The sequence below is a fragment of the Rhynchophorus ferrugineus genome, unplaced genomic scaffold (genome assembly GCF_030347505.1).
Source record: "Rhynchophorus ferrugineus isolate W39M unplaced genomic scaffold, kcgeb_rfMv2 rfM3, whole genome shotgun sequence".
Classification (NCBI taxonomy): domain Eukaryota; kingdom Metazoa; phylum Arthropoda; class Insecta; order Coleoptera; family Curculionidae; genus Rhynchophorus; species Rhynchophorus ferrugineus.
This window is the reverse complement of record NW_027472582.1, coordinates 30,428,812-30,447,438: the sequence shown is the minus strand read 5'-3', so window position 1 is coordinate 30,447,438 and position 18,627 is coordinate 30,428,812.

The window sequence follows — 18,627 nt, the reverse complement described above, 5'->3', positions numbered from 1 at the left end:
TTTTTCACGATCTGCGATTTTCTGCCAAAAATCTTATGATAGGACGGAAAACATAGCTATATATAAATGTAGTTGTCACACTGTTTCGCAATTTTAATATCAGACAATATTAGGGTCGCATCCCTAGAGGAAATGTGTCGGATGTAGCGTCTTCTGCCAAATCTTATTCTGGTTTTGATTTTAGTAAAATTGCTTTATATTAATTAAAAGAAAATAAATTAAAAAATCGGTGCACTTATAACATGCATTCAGTTACAAAATTTGAACGGAAAGGTATGTCCGAATCTGCAAGCACCTGGTGTCAAATAGAAAACACATTAATTTACAGAATAGCCTGAAATTGGTACAAACAGTATACAATGTATTTCAGATTATGGAAATAAAATATACAAAAACATAGATATGAAGATGTGTTTGAGTATATGTACAAAATTTTCACAAAAGTACGCAATATTGGATGAAGGAAATGAGAGAGAAATTTTTGAGAGAGTTTTTGAAATGAGAAAAAAATTGGTTTATAATACAGAAGTATTATAAAGTAATTATGATTACAATATAATTAAGCACCTTCGGTATATATTGACATATGACACAACATACATTAATCAAAATATTTTTCCATGTAGTATCTAATGCGTAATATCTGTTGAGTACACTGGCTATGACTAACCTTCATATTCGAGGCTGCAATACTGCTTGGTTCATAACATTTAAACGGTTTTAGAACTCCTAAACCTTACAACTTGGTAATCCCATCACATAGTATTGCAAGGCTATGAATATTTTTGGATCATTCTTGTCGCATATAAACGTCCGAACATATTGTTGTCAACTGCCAAGTTGCCTAAAAATTCTTGGAGAGTTTAAGCTTAGGCTTTAGCTAGGTTTTTGTCTAAAAAATTGTGCAATTCATTGTTTTGTCTTATCATTGTCTTCGAACTGACACTATTCTGATCTTGTGCTAAACTTGTTCACCGAACGCTTCGTTGTCGTTGATATAATTGACAATAAATGTAGAAAAATGTTTTATGGGCGTTGACGACCGATTTTTCCACATCAGACCACAAAAGTAATGAATGTTGATAATGAAAGTTTGAGAATTCCGTGATTGGTATCTGTAAAACTGAATAAATCAAAAACAGTAACTGGAAAAGTATTATTTTATGTATAGAAATATAAAGAACGTTGTATTTAACAATTTGGTGTTCATTTCACCACGTCTAAACATACCATACCAATCCTTGATGATTGATTATCCTGGGACAGTATCCGAAAACTCGGTATCAAGTCAAGTTTTTGCGTCAACTGTATTTTTCCCTTTAAAAAGCAATATTTTATCAACACGCGAGATTCCTTTTTACCCATTTTTTTCACAATAACAAAAGTTGTTTCACTCAAAACGGTATAATTTATAAACTAATGATCCGACAGATGTTCAAATTTATACACGCATCTTTTGATGGTTAGGACTAACCAAAAAAATATATGGATTTAATTCTAGTAGCATCATCTATGTCTCAGGCCGGGGACTTTTTAATTGACCTGTTAACGAACAGGTTGTGCTTCTGGAACTTATTGAGCAACCTAGACATCTCTATTAAACTTAGACAGGATATAATACGTATTGCGGAGGAATAAAAACGCAAAGGAAAAAAGGTCCATTAGGAGGGATTTAATATGGAAACTCGGCGAAGGTCGTCTTTCACGACTAAAGGTAAAAGAATGGCTGAGTGAATTTTTGGTGTGTATATTCCGGCGGAACAGTCGTAATGAATCTTTATCGCCCACGAAAAACGTAACTATCTGGGGCCCAGGGTCGAAATTGCTTTCGGGGAAGATTTGTGCACACGGCCGAAAACAAAGCTATGTGTAATTTACGAAAATTGGTGCTCGGCGGCTCCGAGTATTACCGGGGTGTTGCCGCCCCCACCGACGCCCCGTGATATGCCTTATTAGTGAACTGAGCGCACTAAATTATTTAAGCAGTCTCGTTTCGCGTCTCTCATTTCATCTGCTTTTCTCCTCCGTCTCCGATAGCGCGCCGGCTTCACAACATGTATTATGTCACCTGATTTATTGTGGGCTCGCCTCATGTAGCCAAAATAGAGACGCAATTTGTTTTAGTGCCTAAAAAATATGATTGATTTCGTTTAATTTCGAACGAAGAAGAAGAACGAAAACGCTCATGTATTAAATTAATGGGAATGAAGCTATTACACTCAAGTGATTCTTTTATTATAATGTCTTAAATTAATTCAGTATCAGTACAGTAACTCAACCATTCAATATATTTATATACGTTTATTACTTTTTTGTTATTATATTTCGACATTATTTTCTGTTTATTGAAATCAAAGATATCATATTAGTTTTATATATTTACTAGAGACCCGCCCCGGCTTCGCACGGGTGCAATGCTGATACTAAATTAAATACACTACAGAAAAAATATGAACGTTGTATATATAAACATAGCGGCCCGCTCCGACTTTGCATGGGCATAAAATATATATGCCTATGTCACTCAATGAAAACATGATTAAAATCGATCCAGTATTTTTGGTTCATTCATTACTGCCCTTGGCCTGCACGCATTAAATTTGGAGTAAAACAATTCCTCTTCCCCTATACTTACTATGAAGATTTCCTGCTATCTTTGGAATATCTAAATTCATACAATTTTTATTACATTACACATTTTTAAACGCAAATTTTAAATTTGTAATATCTCCGAAAATATTTGTTTAATTTACATGCTGTAAGGAACCATATTGATCTATATTAATTGCACACTGTATTAGGATGTACTTAATATCAACTACACTAGAGGTTATTATTTTTAAAAAGTGATAAACTTCCATAGAATCTATGAAGATCGAATGTAAAAAGTAATTCGTAAAACCAAGGGAAGAATTATAAAGTTATTCTGTAATATCATCTTCTTTATATAAATATGTAATGATCTTGTGCTTACTAATTCTACGATAAATTAACATGATATTTATGTATTATAGACGTGCTTAAATTGCTTAATTTAAGTTCTCAAAAGACTTAACTTCAATACACTAGGTGTACCGGAAAGTTATTTCCAATTTTTTTTCGAAAAAAAAATACAATGATCATTTAATCCTATACGTCTTGTCCATCGTTCAGGCCATTTAGGAATACCATACTAAAAAAACTGTCTGTCCTTTGAGCAAAACCATTCATTGAGCTATTTCCTAACTTCTTCAAAATGGGCGAAGTGCTGTTCTACAAGAACATATCCATTGATACGAGAAGTTGATAATCGGACGGGGCAACATCTGGAGAGTACGGCGGATGGAGAATAAAATCACTTTACCGTGTCTTCGAACCCTTTCTGGAGGTTTTACGATCAATACATGTTACAAATTGATCATTTAAACACCACGCCACGCTGGTCCCACCAAACACAGATAACCATGCTCTTCTGCGCGGGTTTTCAAAATAAATCCATTTTTCATCACCTGTCACTCTTTGATGCAGAAATGACTTCCTATCATTCCTTTCAAGCAGCATTTTACAGATGATTTTCCATTTAAATGTCATTCGACTTTGTGGCTATTTTGATTTTCTCTATCGCGCGTAATCGGTCGCTAATCGTTTCTTGCTTTAACAAAATAAACAAATAAGCAAGATATAACATGTATAACTTTGAAGGTATACTTCTGAAAACATCAAAATGTTACAAAAATGAATCAAATGAAAATAAAATTAAAAATAACAAAACTATTTACAATATCAATACAGTTACGGTACACATACCATGCCATAGTTATTTTCCCAATTGCTATATCAATTAAAATATCATGGGAACCTTTTAATTGTAGTCCCATAATTTCGATTATCTGCAAAAGTAATAATCTCAACATTTACTCAAGAGCAAAATTAGAAACAAAATATTATTCTTAATAAGGTAAGGGTGTATAGAATAATTAATATGCTGTGCGAAGTATGCACTAAATCTTATTCTACATTCGATATGGAAAATGATTTGAGTTAAATGTCTGTTACGGCTAACTTACAGTCAATCTTTTCACATCCATTAATAATAAAATCCATTCCATTCTCTCACACTCCTTCGAAGTATTTATATTTTCTTCCCAGCATGCAAGATGATCACCGACGATAGCATGAAAAACTTTGTTTTGGAGTGGTTTAATGCTCGCTATTTTAGATTTGCAAGAAGAACTGCACAAACATAACCGGATTTTGTAGGGCGCAATGGGTGTAAGTCTTGATTTTTACGGCAATATAAGACAATTATAGCAATTTGCTATGAATTAGTTAGTCTCAGTTGTTTGCGTTTAGTAAGTGTGCGCTTTTCCTTGGTTTGACATCAGTCTAGATACATGGAATTAGAGATATTTAGCATCTTCCGTGTGGGAGAGTTGACAGTTAAATTGATAGCAGATATGGATGATTAATGATATTCACTGATGCGCATGTAACAATTTACATAGATAGATTTTATTTAATCGGCTTTGATATGCCAAATTGTCAGCGACAGTAATTTGTAATGGTGTGTTTCTCCTTGATGCCCTCACAGGTCCTCATAAGATGCCAAGATAATTGCCACAGTAGTGATTTTGTGGTCAGTAGATCATCTGTATACATGATATATAATACCGAACCAATAATATTTTATTAGAATTTCCATCTTTATTAAACATCTTTATTAAATACTCTTAGTACAATCTTAATTATAAATTAATTTATTACTACATTTCATTTGTGCTTGGATTAATTCACAAGCAGTATGTATTCCTCAATATTAACTAAAATGAAGAATTAAATATTGGTTAGGACCTGCTCATACTGGAGCTCAACTTTCCTTAACCAATTGTAGCAATTGTCGATTACCATTAAATAAAACTTCATAACAATAAAAGTATTTGGACTTCAACAATGCATTGTCTGTTGTCTGTTGATGACAAAAATATTCCCAAAAAATACTAATAAGTTCTTAGATATAAGACTGGGCTTCTTTCTGTTCGCCTAATTTGTGCTATTTCAAAGAATTACTCCTCAGCATGGAAGCATCACACATTAAAAGCCAATAAAATCAGAGCTTTATAGGCTACAAAGCTAATGTATGTATTTAAATACGTTTTTATAACTTCTTATATTTTGTTATAAAATTAAAATATCAGTATCAATCAAGGCTAGCGCATATCGGTTACAAAACTTCTGTGTAATGAGAGCGATTGAAAAAGAACAAACGAGCTATACCTTTTGCTGTTCCAATTAAATAGAGTAAATTATACAGATAACGGATAGAGATACAAATGATTAAAAATGGGTTTAAAAGAGAAAGGTTTAATATCAAAATGGTCAGCCAGATGTTCAGTTTGTTTCTAATCAAAATAGTCAGAGTGTTTATTTCTAATTAAAATATTTAACTATAATTATTACTAAGTTCTACTGCTTCCCAAAATTAGCCGAAAAAATAAAAAGCAACGAAACTCAGAAAGTCCCCCAGTGTAGTCGGTTTTAGATTTGGGACAAAAAATTTTCAGGAAGGATAACTTAAAACTGCTAGGACCCCAATCTTCAAAGGCTACATAACGAACTTTAAACAAGATTAACATATTCATGAAAGTGACATGTGATTTCTTTCAGGATCGATTACTTGACGCATTGATTGTACATTAATTTTATTATATTATGATTAATTTTGTTAATATAATTTGATAGAACATATTAAAAAAATATCTAAATAATTCGTTTTCCAATGTATCGTGTAGTATAATACATTTGGTAAAAGAGGATCATATAAAATATCAGGAGACTCATATTTGGTTTAATAAGTTAGATCATTAAATTTTTAAAAACAAATTTGGTTGTAAACATACTGAATAGCTATGTTATAATAGATGACTAATCTAATATTTCCAACCGTCGCTACATATTAGTAATAGCGAAACACATTGCTTAAGAGTAAACCAAGAAAATACCAAAATATAACAGGTCAATTAAAAGTCCCCGGCCTACGATAGTAAGTACACAATTTTTGGCAAAATTCGTTTTTTTTTTATTCAACATAATTACCTTCAAGGGTGATACACTGATTATAGCGACCCTCCAACTTTTCGGTACCGATTTTGTAGAACGATTTGTCCTTTGCTTCAAAATAGGCCTCAGTTTCGGCAATCAACTCTTCATTCGACGAATTTTCTTCCCAGAGAGCATTATTTTGAGATCTGAAAACAGGAATAGTCGTTGGGGGCCAGATCTGGAGAGTACGGTGGAGGAGGAAGCAATTCGAAGCCCAATTCATGGATTCTTGCCATCGTTTTCACTGACTTGTGACACGTGTCGTTTTACTTGTCTGTCAAATCTCCAACCATTTAAGAGCTAAAGGCATTTTAGTGAGCTAAAAGCATGAGTGGTTCAGCATGGTTTACGTGCATGATGATTCAAGCCGCAATACTAGACTTCGTAGAAAAATCATTTCACAAAAATCGATATGCGAATCGATTTTTCGAAACATGATTTATTCGGGAGATGTTTAGGCAATTATTCTCAAAATGCAAATGAAAGCTTCAATTCAACAATTTGGCCATTTAATCGTGATTATTTAATAAACGATCGTCTAATGAAAAACCCATTATTAAAAATAACTTATTAACTTATATAATTATTTTAGCCATTCTGAGCTAAGAAGTTGACAATCGACGCAGCTCTTTGGACTTCAAAATAGGCCCCAGTTTCGGCGATCACCTCTTCATTCGATGAAAATTTCTTCCCATCGAGCACTCTTTTGAGATCTGAGAACAGGAAATAGTAGTTTTAGGGCCAGATCTGGAGAATATTGTGGATGAGGAAGCAATTCGAAGCCCAATTCATGAATTTTTGCCATCGCTTTCACTGACTTGTGACACGGTGCATTGTCTTGGTGAAGTACTTTCTTTTTATTCAAATTCAACCGCCTTTCGGAGATTTCGTCCTTCAAGCGGTCCAATAACGCTATGTAATAGTCGCTGTTGATGGTCCTTAATTTTTCATAGTAGTCAATGAAAAATATCCCATTATGCGCATCCCAAAATACAGACGCCTTAACATTTTCAGCCAACTGTTGCGTTTTCCCACGCTTTGGAGCGGGTTCATCATGTGCAGTCCACTCGGATAACTTCGATCGATTGGACTTCTGGGTGAAATGATGGAGCCATGTTTCATCCATTGTTACATATCGACGCCGAAACTTTACGGCCATTCATGATTTTGTGGATTTTTTAAATGTTTACGTCGGTAACAACCTCTTTTGGGCGTCCACAGCGTTCACCGTCATCGTCTTAGTATACCAATCCTTGATGGTTAATATTCCTGGGGCAGTGTCCGAAAACTCGGCATCAAGCCAAGTCTTTGCTTCAACTATATTTTTTCCCTTCAAAAAGCAATATTTTATCAACACGCGAAATTCCTTTTTATCCATTTTTTTTCACAAAAACAAAAGTTGCTTCACTCAAAATACTATAATTCACAAACTAATAATCCAACAGCTGTCAAATTTATACAGGCATCTTTTGAGGCTTAGGGCTAACTAAATTACATATGGATTTTATTCTAATAGCGCCATCTATGGGTCAGGCCAGAGACTTATTAATTAACCTGTTAACGTTGGTTCATAGAATCCGTTAGCCTTTACATAAATCATGGTTCATGAAATACATTTATAAACGAATCAGATAATTTAATTGATAAATTGTATATAATAGACTAGTATAATTAGTATAATCAGATTAGTTAACTAAATTATTACTGAACAAATTTCAATAAAATAATAAATTAACAGTACTATATTATACCCTTTCGAATCGACATTTTCGACATCGGCATTTTGAAAAAATATTTTTAAATATGATACCTAGAAGGAGAAACCTCATCTCATAGATTATTCTATCTACGCGCCGTCTAATATAACCCAAACTCATCAAATTTTCGTCGTGTTGACAATGTGGATTATATTCAACCTGTGACGACTGGATAATCTCATCTTAAGGATGCGGAAATTTCTGCATAACTTTGATCATCTTGCGAATTACGATGCCGCCCGGAATATAAAACAGACGCGATCGCGTATTCCTGTCGGCTAGTCAGCGCCATTATTTTTACTTTATGAAACGTACGAAAGGCTTGAAAGATATTGGGGAGCATTTTTCTGTCTAAGCTATGCTCGTCTCAGGCATATAATTTTTGTTGTTCATCTTATTAAATTTTATTGCAATGTAAGAGTCGAAACGCATATTATATGCATGTCTAGTACGCGTGCATAATTTAACCGTAAGCTGGTATTTGTTCTGACGATATATGAACCGCACTTTTGGTTAACTTCATTAATATAAACATATTGTTTCAATCTCTTTTAACGAGAAAAATAATAATATCAAGAAATATGAAAACAAGAAAATGAGATATAAGACAATAAATATTGAAAATATCGATCATAAAATAATTAAATTATAAATATTTATCTTTCAAATTATTTACGTCTTACATTAGATGTACTTAGTAAAATCTTGATTCATAAAATTAGTTTCTTTCTATTGCATCATTATACAAGCAGGACGAGTGAGGGATAAACAAATCATTATTTCCCAAATTAAAATTAAATAAGACTACTAATAGACTTAAGCTAAAGTTGAAACTAACACTTATACATTCTATAAGTTCGTGTGGTTTGGTTCGCTTGAAATTTCTGATTTCCTGCATGCGATCTAGTAACCATATTGATTCCACGTTGTTTTGATTCACAATCTTATTCGTTTTTTTTAAGTCAAACCTTGAATAACTTGGTAAATCCATTTGACTTCGAGGTTATATTAATTTCTTCGTTGGCTACGTAGCGGGAAGTATTCGTAACTGTACACTTAATTTTAAAGATTTAGTGTATTTTGGCACTTAATTTTAAATATTTAGTAATCGTTTTTTTTCCAAGATATCGATATTGTATTTCAAATATCAAAAACAACATATCGATATTTGTCTCGCCCACTTGGACCCCATAAGTTAAAATAAGCTTCATAATCGACTACCAAATTTATTTCTTTGATTTTAGTTCTAGTGGAACCTAGTCTATTAAAATAGATTAATACTATATATGAGATTTGAGGTTAACGATATTAATATATTTGATGTTAATATATTATAGTAGAAGGACACAAACTACAATTTCCAAGTAAAATATAAATTATGTACGGCAAAATTTGGGTGTAAAGTAGAAAATATAGTTAAAATAGCATAACATAACTCAATCTTTTGTTACATCTTATATTAAGTATGCTTAGTATCTTAATTTACAAATTAACTTATTGTTATATTTACAGTTATACTTGCATTAATACAATCTCACATTTGCAACTAATAAGTCCAAATAGGCTTTAAATTCATTGATAAACCAGATTCTTTAACCTTATATCAAAAGAGAAAGGAAAAGCCAACCACTAATTAGTACCTTTTATTTAAATCCAATTCATTAAATACATAGATTTAAAGAGTACAAACCTAAGTATATTAAGCTAATTACAATTGCCTTATGGTTGTAACAATAAAATACTATTATTTTCAATTATAATATTAATATATATATATATATATATATATATATATATATATATATATATATTGCATTGTCCGAACTATTATTAGCTAATATTTCTTAGAGAAAGACATTTCTCAAGATAATCCCAAGACCTAGTCTTGTTTGAACTTGGCTATGCACAATGTACTTAATATGTACGTAGTTCATTACTCACTTCATTATTCGTTAGTAAATAATATATATATATATATATATATATATATATATATATATATATATATATATATATATATATATATATAATATATATGTATGTATATATATATATATATATATATATATATATATATATATATATATTATATATGTATATATATATATATATATATATATATATATATTATAATTTATATTAATTATAATTATGAAAAAACACAAATTTACTATATTAATAGACATTTCTTAAATTCGGTAGCAAAAACAGCAAAATACAATATGTTGTTATTACTATTACAATTCTGTTAGCAATCTACAATCTGCCCCAATGAGCAGTAATAATATTATGAGAATTATATTATATAATGACATGTAACATATCTCTTCAAAAAGTGTGCTCCTGTACAAACTTATAAACTAGCACTATACTTAATTTTGGTTACTACTCATTGTTATTTTATGTATTAGGAACTATTCTGTGTGTCTATTAGTCAGGTCGTAACTGGTACTAGAGTTTTTTGGTTTCTAGAATCATATTATATATGATTTCTAGAGGAATATTGCGCTGAATAAGGTTGTACAATAGAATGTGGCGTGAACGGGGCTACGTGGACCTCATTTTGGAATCTCTGAAGGAAGACTATGTTGTATTTGCTAGTAGTACCCCCAGTTCGATACCGTACATCAAATGGTTCTAATAATTGACTTATACGCAATAACTTAATTTCCAAACGAAATTTAGATTTATACCGCGTAAGCAAAATATCCGGTTAAGTTTAACCCCGAGTTGTTTACGCCTTATTACTATTTCTTTTTCCAAGTTAGGCATCGATCCATATGCATTCCCACATGCATAACATTTGCTGATATTTATCTGCTTGAGGGGGTTGAAACTACATGTTACTGACTTAAACGAAGGAACGTTGAGACCTAATTCTAATGAAACTGTATTAATCCTAGGAAATACCCAATCTTACACCTGGCAATAATAGTGCACACACCGAGTCTAAGAATGTTGCCATTGATGCTAAGAAGGTGCAAGTAACGGCGGTGCATCCCACAAAAACGAAGAAACAGTTACCATGTCACATCAATTTCATATTATTTAAAGTTTCATAGAAAGCATAAATACCCAGTCCACAAAAAAGATCCAAAAACCAAATTACCAAATTGTTTTGTTATTGCAAACTCCGTAAATTTTATAATTACAGTTTATAACGTTGTTTTATGTTTCATTGCATTACGCATTGAGCATGTTCTTTTTATGTTTGAAAAGTGTAATAGAAACGTACATATAAATAGAAAATCCAAAATAACAAAAAATATTGAACAAAAATATAGAGCATAAATAAAATTTAAGTTTTTAACAGTTGTATATATTTTAACAAGAATATTTGTAATAACGAATACATTTTTTGCATTGTCCGAACTATTATTAGCTGATATTTCTTAGAGAAAGACATTTCTCAAGATAATCCCAACACCTAGTCTTGTTTGAACTTGGCTATGCACAATGTACTTAATATGTACGCAGTTCATTACTCACTTCACCTCACCATATGCACACAAGGAGGGGATCTCCCTTCGGCAAATATTCGTTAGTTAATTTGCGATGTCCAAATTTCAGGCCAAAGATAATTGACAGTTTTTGTCGGGAAACATCTGTAATACTAGAGCCCTCATGTGGCATTTTCTTAATTTACCATAGTTTATTGCCTTCCGCCAAATCCGAATTAATTTCAGCTACACAGGGTTACATAGGTAGTTTTCATGGACATCAAGGTCTTTTTTCAATGTATTACTCCTCACAAAGTCCGTAGTTCGGAATGGGTGAAGAATCATAAAAATGTGGCAGACTATTTGGCCTCTCAATACCGTGATGTTTTCTAGAAGCTATATTCAAAACGGGTAGTAAAGATAAGTCGATAACACATAAAACAGTTTTCGTATCCGAAGCGATCACGAAAACTCTGTGAATGATTTAAAGGACAAAATAGAGACCAATATCAATGATGACCATTCTTTTCACAAGTAAACAATTCACCAATATACTTTTTTGAAACCATCTCTATAAATGAAGCATCAGCATTGGGGAGCACAACTAATATATTTCAGTAACTAGGGAGTAATAATCGTTGCTTTTTTGCTAATTTATTAACTCATATTCAGTGTTTATTATTATCTCGAAAGAAACATCTCAATATAAAAAGATTATTTTAAAAATAAAAACAAGTATATGTTATTTTGACAAATTCTTTAACAGATTTTATGTTAGAGTTTTAGAATGCTTATATATATTACCCGTTGCGAATAATTTCAGAAAATTCTAAAATTAAAAAAAAATTAGTTTAAAAAAAAGGTACATTAAAAGCAAAGAAAGTATGTTCTTTTAGAAGCTGAAATTTTTGATCAAATCCAGTGAATTTCGAAAATCATTTAGGAAATTGAAATCATTAATTAAATCGGACATAACTTTGATGCCATCTTTGGTTATTACACATATGGAATAGGGAACAAATTGGTAATTATTTATTTTCCTACCTTACTTACAGCATATAAAAACTAATATAACTCATGGAAATGTTAACCACATTTAAACTAGAATAACATTTCGTTTATTCGCTGTTGTTTTCGTTGGTTTTTCTCATAATAATTTAACAGTTAATAATTTAAAAGTATTATCCGGTTATTCGGTAAATAAACATAGAGTTGTTGCTCTATCAAATCCCTCAATAGTCAGTGAGAAGATAGTCTATACCTGCCAAGGACCAAGAAAGTTCGATGACAATGGACTGCAAGACTTATTGGACAAAAAATCATCTTAAACTCTCAATGAACTTATAGACAGCTTGGCACTTTTTTATTTTCATAAAGTGTGAGTTTCATTGGTTATCAGATAAAAACGAAAAACGAGTGAAACTATCACTACAGAGGTCTAGGGACGTATAGACTATTCAAAGTTTATTTGTATATGCGTCATCGAAATTTGTGACCTCAAAACGTCGCAATGTTGCCGCATCAACTCTGAGATTTAGTTCAGTTTGGCTTTGACATAGAACAAAATTCAAATCTAAATAAAATAATTGAACAAAAATGTTATCAAACATATTTCGTTTACTTTAACATTATAGTACATCTAATGCATATATTATCGAAAACTACAATTAGGAACACATGTATAATAGTTTGTAGGTTATAGTTGTTTTATTATATTTACATATTACTCTTTTCCACACCACCAATGAGGTAGAGTTCTAGGCGCGTTTTTTATGTAGTGGTATCGTCCTGGTGGCCTAATCCACATAATTAACTATTACATATCAAAGTAATGTATTTTACTTTCATTCGAGAGCATATTTACATTTTTACGTTTAGTTCTTGTTTCCTTCGATGGTGTGTCTACTTGTCAAGTCATTTTAATATCACTGTAACTTTTGTTTCTTCTGCTACTACCATTTTTGATAAAATTATTCACTGAATTCGGCGTAATGCATTTTTACCAAATCTACAAAACAGTTAGTATTCATTCTCTCCTCGCTTATCCTCCTAATATTCATGTTTAATTCTGAACAATTAAAATAATATTTGTGCACACGAATCTTTCGCGCCCCACAATACTATTTTCTACGGTTATATTATTTTAATTATGTGCATACCTTTCCACTCCACTCTTCCATTTAGTTGTTTCCACTCTCATCACTCTGTGTCAGGAATTTCCAGCATTGCACTGCATTATCACATATTCTGAGTCTATGCTATAGTCACTTTCACATTCCTAGTCACTATCCAATTCAATCACTAAACTGTTAATTTCTAATCTGCCTCTAACGTGTTTCCGATTCCACCATTTATCAATTATTTCCTCGGTATGTCTTATCGACTTTATCCAAACCGAAGTTGTTATGATGTCCAATGCTTCCTTCCACATATCCAAACAGTCGTCTATTATAATTGTATTGTCTTGTTCTTGTCTATGTATATTATAAAAAGTCTTTGCTACCCCCATATCAACTGAATTGGATTAAACATTTTATTGATATTTACATAGTAACAATTTGAAATAGTTCAGTTTTTAGCATAGACTCTTCAAAATCTCAATTCATGTTTTGAAATCCATTCCTTCATTACAGCCTTTGTTGATGCTATTGTTGGGAATTTTTCCACCAGTGTGCTATGATATGGTAGAGTTTCCATAATAACTGATATTTTCTCCAGGATTTTTAATAATTAATTTTCAAACCATAACAAAAACATGTTATAGTTCATTTCTCCATGGTAGTCGCCATTGGATTTACGCTAATTAGACTAACACTAATTCTGCACCAGGAATAAAACTATTCCCTGCATAAGTAACAATATATCTAATATTAATTATTAATAAACATTAAGACCAAAACCTAATCAAATGCTATTGTAACTTTTACCTTTTTCCATCAATTTTTGTTATCTTTACACTTTTTTTGTACTGTCATTTTGAAATATCCAAGTTAAATATCCATGCCCTGTAAGAGTGTATAAAAGAATATCTTACATCCATCAAAAGCTGCATAAGCCTAACTCTTTTGTATATACTTTCCATACTCACAATTTCCTCTGAAATATTTGTATAAAATTATGTTTATATCGATAAAAATTTTTGTGTACTCACTATTAATTCAGACAAGGTCAAGATTTCTCACTTGCTGAATCTAATGTATTGTTCTTCACCTTGTAAGCGATGTTATTTACAGTACACACACCAATATTTAACGCAACAGCAACACACATTTTCAATAAAATTGCAGCAACTTATAATATTTAATATCATCACTAATCACCACTCTAATGCAATTTACGGGCAAAAGGGGGCCTCCATTATCTAGTTCCTTTTCGAAATAACTATTAAAGCCGCAATCAATTTGTAACCCTGAATATCTATTGTTTTCGGCATTTTCAAACAATTTGATATGATATATTACAGAGCGATTTAAAATTTATCAAAACACTCAAAGGACTAAAATAACGTTTGCCGATTTATAACCTGTAGTAATTATAACTAATATATTGAATAATTTTGCGTACGTTTGACAACTGCAAGACTTTGACAGGGTAGTTCGGTTTCACATTTGAACTTATCCGACAGCATTATGTCTATTTTTAACTAGAATAAAATGGGAAGGAAAATATTGTCTGATTCTAAAACGAATTTACAAATTGCAGCAGGCAATACATTAAACATCTTGATGACGCATATACAAATAAACTTTGAATAGAGTATAAATTTCAGAAGCACGTAGATAAAAATATATTCGCTACAGCTATACTGAAACGGTTATATTTACCAAAATTTACTAAAACCACGATAAATACCCTAATAACAGGAACTACTGAAAATACCAATTTCTATAAAGCAGCCTAATTTCGAGTAAGCTTCTCATTGTCTACTTTTTTTTCCATAATAAAGAATAACAAATGGTTCCAAATAAACTCATATATTATACTTCCGAATAATTGCTATTTCGAATCGAAAAGAAACTAATAAATCAAAAATAGCCTATTTTAATTCGGAATAGCTTTACGGCTTGGTAAATAAGCCATCGTTCTGGAGAACTAGGCGCTTCATAAATCTTTTCTTCGGAACACAATAAAATCTGCCTACATATTCTCCGTGGGAATACGAAATCACCGCGTAGGGTATTTTATTGTTTTTTTTTGTTCAAATAAAATATTCACATTAAAATTTATTGATAAGTTTTATCTTTTATCTGAAAACTCCCTCAATAAAAGATGAGTTGCAGATACAAGACATAAAACAATTTTGTTTAAGTTATGAAACGTGTAGGATGTATAAACAAAAACTTTTATATTATTTTATAAATGTAATTATTCAATAAAAATAAATTAGTAGCAAATAATATGAGATAAAATAAAAAATACTACATAAAGTTATATTTTTTTGATTAATTAAAGTTTGCCAAAAATATAATTGTACAGAAGCCGGTGCATAAATGTACTTTATGTTTGTGATTGTAATTCTAAGTGTCTTTATAAGCAACAGTGGAAAATCTGACCAGCAATAATCTTCACAATCACGTCACTACCAGCCTGGGTAAGGCCGGATGTTTTCTGGTATGGTCTCTAAATTGGTCGCAAGCAAGTCGGTAGGCTTAATGCCTAGGATCATGGTTCGGAGCCCACGTTAAACAGTAGGTCTAATATAGTTTAAATAAACCCTCGTTGGTAAAATGGAGACTTTGAAACACATAAAAAAAATATACACAAAAATGTATAATTGCCATCAAATCACGAAATCCACATCTGTTAATTATTTGAGAGAGACTCTCCCTCATATGTAGTAAGTGTACAACGTATTAATATTAGTCTTTACATAATTTTTCTATCAAGAATTTATAGAACTGTGATTGACCTAAGTTTTTCTGAAAATATTTTACTTATTGTGTATTTTATATAGTGTAATTTTAGATAATAATAAATTATAACATTCAATTATATCAAAACAATAAAACATTTATTAACAACAAACAAATTTAAACTTAGTATATAATATAGAAGAAAGTGCAAAAAATACAATGAAATGAAACGGGTTTTATAAGAATTCGGAAAACTTCTTGCACAACTCAGACATATAAGCTGATCCCATAGATCCTGGATATTAAACTGATATTCGTGCCTTGTTGCAATTGAACAAATCAAAGTTAAATCAACAAATCCAGTGACGTAATCACCGATAATTAAAGCTATTATTATACTATAACACTATTTACTTCAAGTCCACATACTTTTTGGTATTAAAATTAAAATAAAATGACCAAGCATATTCGGTTTTAAATAGCACTTAGCATATCTATGTGCTTCAATAAGGGTTTTTGTTCACTAACTCATATTACTGACTTCTCACCTCATCAGGCCTCATCGGTTTTGTTTATTGTGTATATGAGCGCCTATTAATTTTGTTCTTTTTTTTAGTTACATAATAATGTAGACATTATATTCAATATAATGTGATGGTTTTGTAGGTACAAGCGTGCATAAATTCAGTATAAATTTCTACAATATTAAATTGCTGATCAAACAGAATAGAAATGGTTTCTAACTGAACTCACTGAATACTGCTGTATAATTCTCTTTTATTCACTACTGAGTAACCATATATTCTCAAAATGCAAAGAAAAATATTAATTAATTTCGGGTCTCTATTAATTAAATCCCATCATGATTAGACTACGAGAAGTCAATATCGAATATATGGTTTCTAATAAATAAGATAGTTCGATGGGCTATTGATGGACTTCACCAGCTTAAGGGTAACTGATTCAGATTTGATTGAGCAATGTGATTTTATCTAGTTTTTACAGCTTACTATGTGTATGCTATGAGTAAACAATAATTTCAAACATTTCGAACAATACGCACAGACAATGTATGAACCCAAATGTTGTTACTGAGTTGTCAAGTAAAGTAAAGGAAGCAGTTACACACGTACATACGTTGGTAAGGCTGACATATTATTAAATTAAACTATAAAATTACAATTTGGGGATTTTATTTACCCAAATTTTTCAGGATAATTTGATCAATACTATATACACTTCTGTTCCACAGGGCTGCTAAAAGTTTATGAAAATCAAACAAAGAAAAAAAATATATTGTTTAAACCTTTTTTTATTTTAGGTACATTAAGTAGGTTATGAATTATGTAAAACAAACATTTTGGTAGTGCTGTCAAGTACATTTGCACTTCATTAAGTAACAATTCAATTGAAAGGTCCCCGACCTACCGTAGTAAAACACATTTTTTTGCAACATTAGTTTTTTTTATTCAATATAATTCCCTTCGAGGGTGATACACTGATTATAACGACCCTCCAACTTTTCGATGCCATTTTCTAGTACGATTTGTCCTTTGCTTCAAAATAGGCCTCAGGTTCGGCCGTCACCTCTTCATTCGACGAACATTTCTTCTCAGCGAGCATTGTTTTGAGATCTGAGAACAGGGAATAGTCACTGAAGAGCAATTCGAAGCCCAATTCATGGATCCTTGCCATCGTTTTCACTGACTTCAGACACGCTACATTGTCTTGGTGAAGCAGCACTTTCTCTTTCTTCAAATGCGGCCGTTTTTCGGCGATTTCGTCTTTCAAACGATCCAATAACGCTATGTAATAGTCGCTGTTCATGGTCCTTCCTCTTTCAAGGTAGTCAATGAAAGTGCGCGGCTCCCACTTTGCACAGAGCTTTCTCATACCTAAATATTCGGGAATGATATGATGTACACGTTCAGTTGATATCTTTTACGATCATTCAAAATCATTTTGTGGATTTTTTAAATATTTTGGCTGGTAACATCCTCTTTTGGGCGTCCACTGCGTTCACCGTTTTCGGTACTCATTTCACCATCATTTCAACTTAGCATACCAATCCTTGATGGTTGATTTTCCTGGGGCAATGTCCGGAAACTTGGCATCAAGCCAAGTTTTTGCTTCAACTGTATTATTTCATATAATCCTAATCTAAATGCGGAATGCGAAAATGATGGTTAGACAACGGTATGTGACGTTAATGTTTCGTAGCGTTTCTAATTGATACTTGAGTGTACATGGCGAATTTTGAAAATGTGTAATTTTATTTCTGGTAAAATCTTAGTAATCCCTCTTTTAATTATAAATTAAATGTAGATCGAATAAACTCTCTAGTATATTATTATTATACATAAATATTTTGTGATTCTTTGTGAAAGTCATCTGGACTATTGCAAACAAAATAATTTATCCGACTATTACAGAAATAGGAGGACTGTCTTGTTGTCTGTCTTTACAATATAGTTTTACATTGCAAAAAAATTAGGGGAA